This window comes from Melozone crissalis, unplaced genomic scaffold (genome assembly GCF_028551555.1).
Source record: "Melozone crissalis strain CALT ecotype California unplaced genomic scaffold, PUWL_Pcris_2 ptg000057l_1, whole genome shotgun sequence".
NCBI lineage: Eukaryota > Metazoa > Chordata > Aves > Passeriformes > Passerellidae > Melozone > Melozone crissalis.
This window is the reverse complement of record NW_026535835.1, coordinates 4,455,018-4,464,718: the sequence shown is the minus strand read 5'-3', so window position 1 is coordinate 4,464,718 and position 9,701 is coordinate 4,455,018. Positions and strand designations below refer to the sequence as shown.

The following is a 9,701-nucleotide window of genomic DNA, read 5'->3' as shown; positions in this document are numbered from 1 at the left end:
CTTGTCTGGCTGAATGCAACAGAATAAATCTTAACATTCATCTGCACTTATTCTGTACATGGCACAGATGGAAATGCAATATCAATATCAACAGTCCAGGATTTAACTTCCAGTCCAGGCTGTGGAACTCTGGATTCATTCAAGTCTGCAGAGCATGGATTTAGAAGTATCAGAAGGAAGAGTTTTTTTATTCCAAGGCATCAAGTTCCTAAAGCATAAAGGATGAATTTAGCAAAAGGTCAAGGTAAGGGTCGAGTCTGGTTTGATTTAAAATGATCATGATAGAAAATGTGAGAAAAATAACAAAAAATAAAAAAGGAGTTATTAATCTTCAGATCTTTGTGTGCATTTTTCTGCCTCTCCTCATGTGTGTGGGTTTTTGTGTTGGTTTTTCCTCTTCCTTTCATTCTGACTGCTCTGCTATGACTTGTTTCTCATTTGCTCAGCCATACAAGGGAGATATTCTGAGGGCTAAAATTCATTAGGCAGTAATTAAAACAATGGAGTAATTAAAACAATGTAAAACATTTACATTTCTTCTGTAGTTTTCAAGAAATAACTCTTCTGCATGTGTCATCTCTTAGGAAGTCTGTCAGAAAGTAACAAGTAGCATCTTTCTTTCCCTTAAGATTCCAGAATTCAAGCTCAGGCTTCTCAGAAAGTTTTTGTTAGTGTCCTGTGCAAAATAATTAAAGTTCAGAACTTTATGGAAGTTCTGTGGTGATGGAAAGGCTCCAGAGGGGAGGCACAGCCAGTGCTGTGTGTTGGGTTTGAGCTGTGAGGGACTGATGGCTGTTCCTGTGCACACAACTGGAGCTGACAAAGGACATTTGCACCTTCACATCATCTCAGGAAAGCAAAGGATTGCAGAGGATTGTTTTCTCTACTGGTAACAAGGGGATCTGCTATTGGGGGCACAAGGAAATGGAAGAGGGCTGTGTGTCTGTCTGGGAAGAGATCTCTTTTCCCATTAAGGTGCTTATTCTGGGCTCAGGAGTGGTCCTATTCTAAAAGGCACTTGCAAAACAATCTTCAGAGTGATGTGATTTTGGGACATGAGTGAAGAGTGGCAAAGTGGGGAGAGGAATTACCCAGAGAACTCAAAGTAAAAACTTGTGCAGGTGGCTGGGGTAAATATTAAGCTCTCCCAACTAAACCTTGGAGGGATCCCATCCTTCAATGCCTCTGTGCTGACTGCACATCTTGGATTGCCCCTCTGAGGCAGTGACTCCCTGCAGGATTCCCACTGCAGGACAGCAGCTGTGTTCCCCTCTGGGTCAGCACAGGAGACATTCTGGGTGCAGTTTGCCCTTTGTGATCTCCCTTCCTACCCTGGCAGGAAGGCTGCAGGGAAAGCAGCTTTCATCCTTCCACCCTGCACCCCTGCCCCTCCTCCCTGGTGTCCTGGACACTCGCCAGCCTGTGACCAACTGTCCCCAAGAAATATTTGCTTCCTGTTTTTTTTGCTTAGACCTCCAGAGGCCTCATTTTTCATGAATAAAATATGAGCTGTTCTCCTGGAGCCACGAAAGGAGGAAACCACTGCCAGTGCTTTTTATTGCTGTGGTTGCTGATGCCTCTGGCCTCGCTGACAAGGAGAACAGAGGAGAGAGGAAAGGGCTCAAGAGTTTTGTCCAGTGGCTGTTTGCAGTGTGAGCTGTGCTGTCTGGAGCCAGCACTGAGGAACAGCTGACTTTGTAATACCTTATTTTAAGCAGTTTGTAACTAAGGAATTAAAACATTGCAGTTTGAACTGAAATTTTTGATGTCTAATGCTTGGTTTTCAGTCTCTTCCCCACCTTTTTTTCCCCTTCTTATTTTATTATCTGTCCAGATGAATGCAGAGTTGTACAATCTCTTGTCATAGCTGAATCACACACACATTGATTTTTCTATGAGTTTCAAGAGTTTATCAAGATTCTTTTGCATTAGCTTAATTTTCCTTGCAGCTCCTCTTGTCTTGGCACTTTTTTCAGATTTAATAGACAGGATATGCAAACAATAATATTAAATAATAATGTTTACTCTGTTGGTTACTGTGCTTGAGCTCCTACTTTGAAGACTTAATGGATGAAGTGAAGGGATGTCAAATACTACTTTCTTACCCATATGAGTAAATACCAAAAGTATTTACTATGGGGTTTTTTTTCTGGGCTTTAGGAACTACTATCCCCTAAACATCATTTGTCCTGGAGATTTCCAGGCTGCCAAGCAGAGCTTTTCATGTAGACATTTCTTTTGACTGTTATACTGGTACCAGAGCTGAGATCTGAGACTGATTCCCACACCATTTCTGGATCCTCCTTCATAATTCTCCTAAGACAGTCCCTGAATTCAGTACTCATATCAGCTAAGAACAGGTCAGTTTGGTAGATATATTTTCGTAATTGTTTACAAGTCTGTTCTGGGATTTAGCTTTCCAGTTCTGCATGTATGCTTGTCGGTGACATTTTGATAGAAACTTTACCTGAATGGCTAAAAACCTCTTTCATCCAGCTGGCACATTTATTGGAAAAAAGATGCTGCCAATATACACGTGGCAAAACTAAACCAGGAAAGTTTTAAATGCCTTGCCCAAGAAGAGAGAGGTTTGGCCTTCATTCCCTATACTGAGCACATCTGACTTCCTCCTTTAATGACTTAAACAATTACATTTGTGCAGGATTTATGCATATTAATAAGCATGTCCATATGCATGTATTTACATATTTGTACATGCAAGGTGGTTGTGTAGGACACTGTAAAGGTTTGGTTAAATACAAGTTGACCAATAGCTCAGAAAAAGGTCTTAGATTTTGAAGAATATTAGTTTTAATCCCTAAACATGAAATGCAGATTCTTCCACTTGTACAATGGATATTATTTGGTTATTTCATCCACTTCTTAAACAAAGTTGTTCAAGGCATTTGCTCTATATTTCAGTTGTTATTAATGTAAAATATAGTTTATTGCTGCACTAGAGGAGGATTGTTAGTCAGCAAGGTGCTTCCCAAGCAGTAGGGCTGTATAAACTGTGTGCTCTAAGTCCTCTGTGATTATACTGTTCTTCAGAGACATCCCTTTTTGTCTGATCAGTGAATTCCTGTTTTAAAACCTCCTGAAATGCCATGGCATAAGGTGATAAAGGTGCTGAAAGGTCACAAAATGTTCCATATTGTCATTAGGGTGAACATGAGCTGGGCTTGTGTTGTTGCTTTCTCTGCCTTGCAGGGTTCATCTCCTGTTGATGGGTGATATAGGAGACTTGTTGGAGTGCAATAGGGAAATGCAGAGCTGCAAACACAATCTTTGTTGTAAAGTGCATCTACAGCAGTTTAAAAATGGGATTGATTGTACAGATTATCTGCCAGAAGCTTCGCTGGGCTTAACTGTGAGTGGATGGTTTGACCTAATACAAGCAGAATACAGCAAAATCCCCGTCATGAACTTCCCTTGTATCAGTGTAATAATCACAACTGTGCTTAGTAAACCTCATCTCAGAATGGAAATATTACTTACAGAAAATAAAGTAGGCTACAGTGCTACAGCATGCTGTGTGCACACATGCACAGCAAGTGAAGGGTGTACAGAGGAACCTGATATACCCCACCTGGTCTAGATTGTGGATTATAAATCTGTTTATTAGAACTGGAATTTTATGGAAATGAATGTTTGAAAAGATAGCTGCCAGAAGTAGCCTTTATTTCCCTAATACATCTGTCAGTGTAAGCAAGGTGTTTGACTTCTTTATGTAGCTGGAAAACAGAGTAGAAGGGAAGAGTACAATTAGAAAATCCTATGCTACAGCAAAGTGGATCTTTATTGAAGAAATGAAAGGTTTAGAAACTAAAAGCTTATGCTGTCTCTTAGTGACATCCCACTGCACCTCAAAAAATATAGCACAGGGAAAGCCTGATTCTGATTAGGGAACTACACCTGCAAGCCACTTGCTGTGCAGCTGATTAATCTAATGATTTCCTGGAGATACTTCCTGTAGGTGGAGTTAAACCTGGATTTATGACTTTTGCTAAATTGGGGCTGCTATTCCTTGTTTAACTCAGCAGGCTGGGAGCAGAATGTTCTTCTAGCACTGGGTGCTTGGATGAAGTTTCATGGCAGTGGTGACAAAATTATCTCTCACTGAGACAAGCTCATACAGGCCAGCTGTGGGATGTGGCTTGTAGAGCTGGGAAGTGATTGCAAAGATCAGGGATTCCAGGAGAGATGGGTGGCAGGAATGTGGAGCTGGGAAGTGATTGCAAAGATCAGGGATTCCAGGAGAGCTGGGTGGCAGGAATGTGGGTTGTGGAGCTGGGAAGTGATTGCAAAGATCAGGGATTCCAGGAGAGCTGGGTGGCAGGAATGTGGGTTGTGGAGCTGGGAAGTGATTGCAAAGATCAGGGATTCCAGGAGAGCTGGGTGGCAGGAATGTGGGTTGTGGAGCTGGGAAGTGATTGCAAAGATCAGGGATTCCAGGAGAGCTGGGTGGCAGCATGTCCTTGCTGAGGCCTTGGCTTTGGCAGTCCCCAGGCACATTTCCTGTGAAAACAAATGGCACAACTGTTGTGGGACAGGTCTTGTTTTGTGTTGGCAATGATGCCTGCCTCCTGCAAGCCCATACTGGTACAGAAGTATTTCCCTCTTCTATCTGCTCTGGGATATAGGCTTACAAGATTTTTCATACACTTGGCACCTCTCAAAACAGCACAGTCCCAAGGCAGCAGTGATGGAGTAAATCCAACAAGGTTCTACTTTCTTTTCATCTGCTGCCCAGATTGACCTGCTTATGTACTTCTAGATCTACCAGGGACACAAACTGGCCTTTAAATATAGCAATATTGTTTTTTTGCAATGTGGGCATAGGGAGAGTGAAACTGCTCTGCAAGTTTGAAGTGCTGTTTACAGGGGTTATCTCTAATATCCTCTTTATGTTCCATGGAAACAACTTCAGGGCTTCAGTCACATCAATCAGCCCTGTGAAGAAGGATCTGCATGAGCAGATTTTGTAAGTGGGGAAATTGTTAGACTTGAGCTCCTTGACTATTGGGACCTGAAAGTCACAGCAGTGTGTCATTTGCAAGGCAATTCTCTCTGGAAGTGCAATATGGCTTTGTTTTACCACCTTGATGTCACAAAGCATTAATAATCTCTTAAATCTACCCCACTTGCAAACAAAAAACCCCCAACAAGGTACAATCATTTGTTTGGATTTTGGGTTGGTATTTGTAGTCTGCTTAAAAATCACAGCTTTTGGTGTGATACATAGGTGTGAATGCAGGGGGTTTCTCTGCCAAACTTGCCTGGATACAATAAATAAATGAATTTCAGTCTGTTGGGAGGACAGCTGTTTCCATGACATTTTAAGCCCAGTTTGGAAGTATGTTCATCTCTTTTCTTAGCATGCTAAATGGGCATTATATGGCTTAATTTATATTTGTGTTTTGCATTTAAAAAAAAGGTTATTTTAATTTCTTGTTTGCTTTCTTCAATAAATATCTCAGATAGTAACCTGCTATTTCTATTCTGTTACCACAGACATTCCTAGAAGTATTGCAGAGGATGTGAAGTGGAAGGTACAGGTGAATTACTTATTGGAACAGGCCAGAAGCCTGTTCAGGCAAATACCCCCTTTGAGAAGCTCACAGTTACCACAGGCTCAAAGAAAAGAGAAACAAGCCTCAAGTGTGATATACAACAATGACAGAATCTGTTCAGAGAAGTTTACTTTTTTCCAATAATTGAGTTGTCTCATACTTCTAAATTTTAATTAGAATTAACATTGTTACTGCTGCAAAATAAGTATGCTAATTACCTCTAATATATTTTGGGATTGAATTCCACAGGATAATTTACCTTAATTGTATTTTCCCACTTGTTAGCTTTATATTTGAGGGTTTTTTACTTATTATCTTCACATTTGTTGTATATAATATTGAGCTCATCTGTCAGTACTTAGGGCTGGAAGAGAGAAGGCAGCATTAGCTATTTGAATGTGTGCCTTCCATATTCATTCTGATGAGTTAAAGCACTTTACAGATCAGGTTAGTATCATTGTTTCTATTTTGCTGTTGTGAAAGCAGTTGTTGACATGGAGGGAGTTTCCATTTTACACCAGCAGTAAAACCAAAAAATGGAGTAGGATCCAATTCTCATGTGTTGCTGTACAGTGCTCTACAGAACATCACACTGGCTGCATTTTGACAGTGATTCTTTCTTACTGGAACATATGTAGTTCATGTAGTGCAATTAATACAATTAAATTGACAGGAAACTGAAGGAGTGTGTGCAAGTTCCTGGATCTGGGTTATATCGCAGCATTTGACAGCCAAAATCCATGTTATAAAGGATTTTCTGTAATAAACATTCTAAAATGAAAATGAAGACCTGGCAAAGGATCAAGCTTTCTCAGCCTTTCTACATCTGTTTTAGCAAGGCTGAGATTTTGGGAGTCAAGGCTGCCCTTAGCTCCTGGCAATCCCTGCAGCAATATCCAGTTGGTGAGTGAGGTCATTTGGGGCATCTTGCAACTCTCCTGTCACAGGACATATTATTTCTGCATAAAGAAATAACCTCCTTTTACAAACCTTTTAATAATATTTCTACATTTAAAAAACCTCTCTTTTTTATAAAGCTTTATTCTTTAAACCTTTTACCATCTTGCTGAGAACTGAGAGCAGGGATCAGTGGATGGTTCTGCAGTGCTCTCCTGGTGACAGGATAAGAGCCTATTCCATCAGTCCTGAGACATGATGTGCTGAGGGTTTGGGTATTTATGCTCTGCCCATTACTGTGGGCAGGATCTTTATTTATGTATGTATGTATGTATGTATGTATGTATTTATTTATTTATTTATTTATTCATGTTATTCATTTACATTTATGCTCTGCCCAATACTGTGATATTTAAATTAGGTCAGACATGGCCTTTGGTTGAAACCTCTCCTTAATTAAAAATATCCATTTTTTGGCAGGAAGCAGAGGGCAGTTAGTTGTACTGTTAACAGTCTCCTACCTTTTCCAGACCCCTCCTGCCTTACAAAGAAAATTGCTGCTATTCCAGACCTCACATACAGCTCTGGCAGAGCTCATTATTGTGAGATTTACATCACACCCACTACACAAACCTGTTTGGGACCAGCTGGCTGCTTTAGTGACTGGGAATCAGTGGACTGGAGGTGATCCTGCATGGGACTGTGGGCCTTCATGCTCCAATTTTTCTCATCTGCCAGTTGTTACAAAGATTGTTCCTTGTGTGCCTTGGGATCTTCTGGGAAAGCATTCCCTATGTTAAATTACAGAGTCAGAGACTTTTTAAGGATGGTTTTGCTTTTCTGGAGAATTAAAGGCTGGGAAACTGAACTGGATGTTTCAATGCCCACAGCCACAGCAGCATTCCAAGCCATGTCCAGGCACTGCCTACTGATGACATTTTAAAATCCTGGCTTAAGTGTCAGAATTGAAGCCTCATTTCCCTCCCCTTCCCTATTAAACACAGCTTTGGTTGTAGTACTGAAATCTTTTTTGAAGTTTTGGGCAGAGATAGGAAATTTTTCATCCTGGCTCCTGTCCGTCAGCTTTGATCCTCTAACATGCTCCAGTTCATGAAAAGGAAACAGGATTCTCCTGCCTCTCACAGCACATTCTGTAGCTCTGCTAGAAAACATCTGGTGCTTCTTTTGGGTCTAAAACAGTCTTTGTGGCCAGGCCCAAACAACATGGAAACAAACAGCTTTTTGCTTTTTTCTCACAAAGTACAGGCTGGCTCCAGTTTGTTACAGAACTTATTTAATGAGGTCAGAGAACACAATAAATCGTGACACCCCTGGTGACAACAAGAAGAGCCATATAGAGGGGAATAATTTTTTGACATCCAATAAAAAATATTGATCTAGAAGGAATTTTGATTTGCAATGCATTGAGACTGAGCTTGGACAGTTTGTAGGCATGCTCATGATGCTTTGACAAGTGAAAAAATGCAGACTTGCCCCATTATGGTGGATCTTTGTCTCCCTGTTTTTTGGAGGACACATGGAATTATACAGGGAATTATCAGAGGTTTATAAAACAGGCTATGCTTCTCCTAAACAATAGACTATAGGACACTACACTGGGAGCCCTACAGCTGGATTGAATGTGTATAAAGAGAAGTGCAAGAACTGGATGAAGAACATGATAATGCCAGGATCTGGTTACCTGGATTCTGTGTGTTAGAGGGACCCTTGGACAATAAACTTATCCCTCTCAAATTGGATTCCAGGTCTACAAAATAAGGTGTTTTTTGCTCACCTTTGAGGTCAGGAGGCTTACAAGTCTCTTTTATCTCTGTGCCAGCCTGGGTAAGTGCAATTAGCAGTTGCCCTGATCTTTGAAAATGAATTAATAAAGGACAGTCTGCTCTTTAGTCTTGATTTAGACAAGCAACAAGGTTTAGGGCCTTTAGGGCAATGATGGAGTGGTTCCAACAAGGTTCTTTTCATCTGCTGCCCAGATTGATCTGCTTATGTACTTCTAGATCTACCAGGGACAAAAATATAGCAATATGGGGTTTTTTGCAATGTGGGGATAGGGAAAAGAAACATAACAGGGAAAATAAATATGTGGTACTGTGCTGGAATGGTTTGTTCACTACTTAACATCTGTTTTTTTGCTGGGTTGTTCCCTGCCACCCATGAATAAGATGTTATGCTCATTACTGCCAAATCTCCCTTCAGTCTCTCCATGCTCTGATCCTCCTGTATTGCTTTTTTCTGTCATGCTTAGTTGTAGATACTTGACTCTGAAATACAGATGTCAACCAACCCATTTCTGTCTCAGCTGAATGAACAGCTATATTCACAGATATTATTTCTCCTCTCTATGACTCATTTACTTCATCTGTAAAGAGCAGCTTCATCCTCAGATGAAAGACTGACAATAATCTACTGACTTAATAAAAGAGCAAATTCTCCACTGCCAGTGTGAACTTGCATAGGGTATTTGGACAAACACAGAATTTCAGAAGGCCTTCACTTAATGGATGCTGAATTTCTCTGAACAACCCCTTGCCTTTGGGTTCATGGGCAGGAAACATGAAAATGGCAATATTTCTTCAATCGTGCAGCATGATCCATCTTATTGTTTTATTTTTCTGTGGAGTGCTGTCCCACATTCCTTGGAATCACTGCTACTGCAGCAAGGTAGTTTACTTTCAAAATGTGGAACAACAGGAACGAGGCTGTGTTAATGATTAAATTATACTGATGGTTGGAGTAAATTTAAGTAACAGCTAATGCACTAATTTCAGTATAGGAAACACACTAAAAAAGCAGTAGGAGCTCCTCTTGATCTTCATAATTACTGAGAACTGCCATGATCCTTCAACATATTTCTACCCACACTTCCTTTTATGTTAAGAAATAGACAGGAACTCACAGAAATTAGCTGTAGAAAGCCATTCCCAAAGCTCTTTCCAGCACACTGCACAAGCCATGTATGTTCCCCTAAAGGGTCCTGGAGCTAGACCTTGCCCATGTGAAATCCTGGCCAAAAGTCTCATTTCTTCCAGTGAAACAGAACAAAGTGAGGCCTTCAGACAGAAGTGCACCCAGCACACACCTCTGAGCTGTGTGTACCCAAATAAGCTCCATCAGCTGTGCTGAGTGTTCCTGGAAGGGAGATGAGTGGGATTCTCATCACTTCAAACATCTCATTTGGCTAGTTCTCAAATATCTCTTTAATTCATG

The 9,701-nt window shown here is 40.7% G+C and overlaps 1 protein-coding gene across 1 annotated transcript in view; it reads left to right on the top strand.

Moving 5' to 3' along the window:
- CLIP2 (CAP-Gly domain containing linker protein 2) overlaps window positions 1-9,701 on the top strand; it is a 92,351-nt gene continuing 82,650 nt past the window's right edge. The window contains exon 1 of the mRNA XM_054287154.1: window positions 1-244. The gene's annotated coding sequence lies outside the window, so the exon portion shown is untranslated. The remainder of the gene's footprint in view (window positions 245-9,701) is intronic.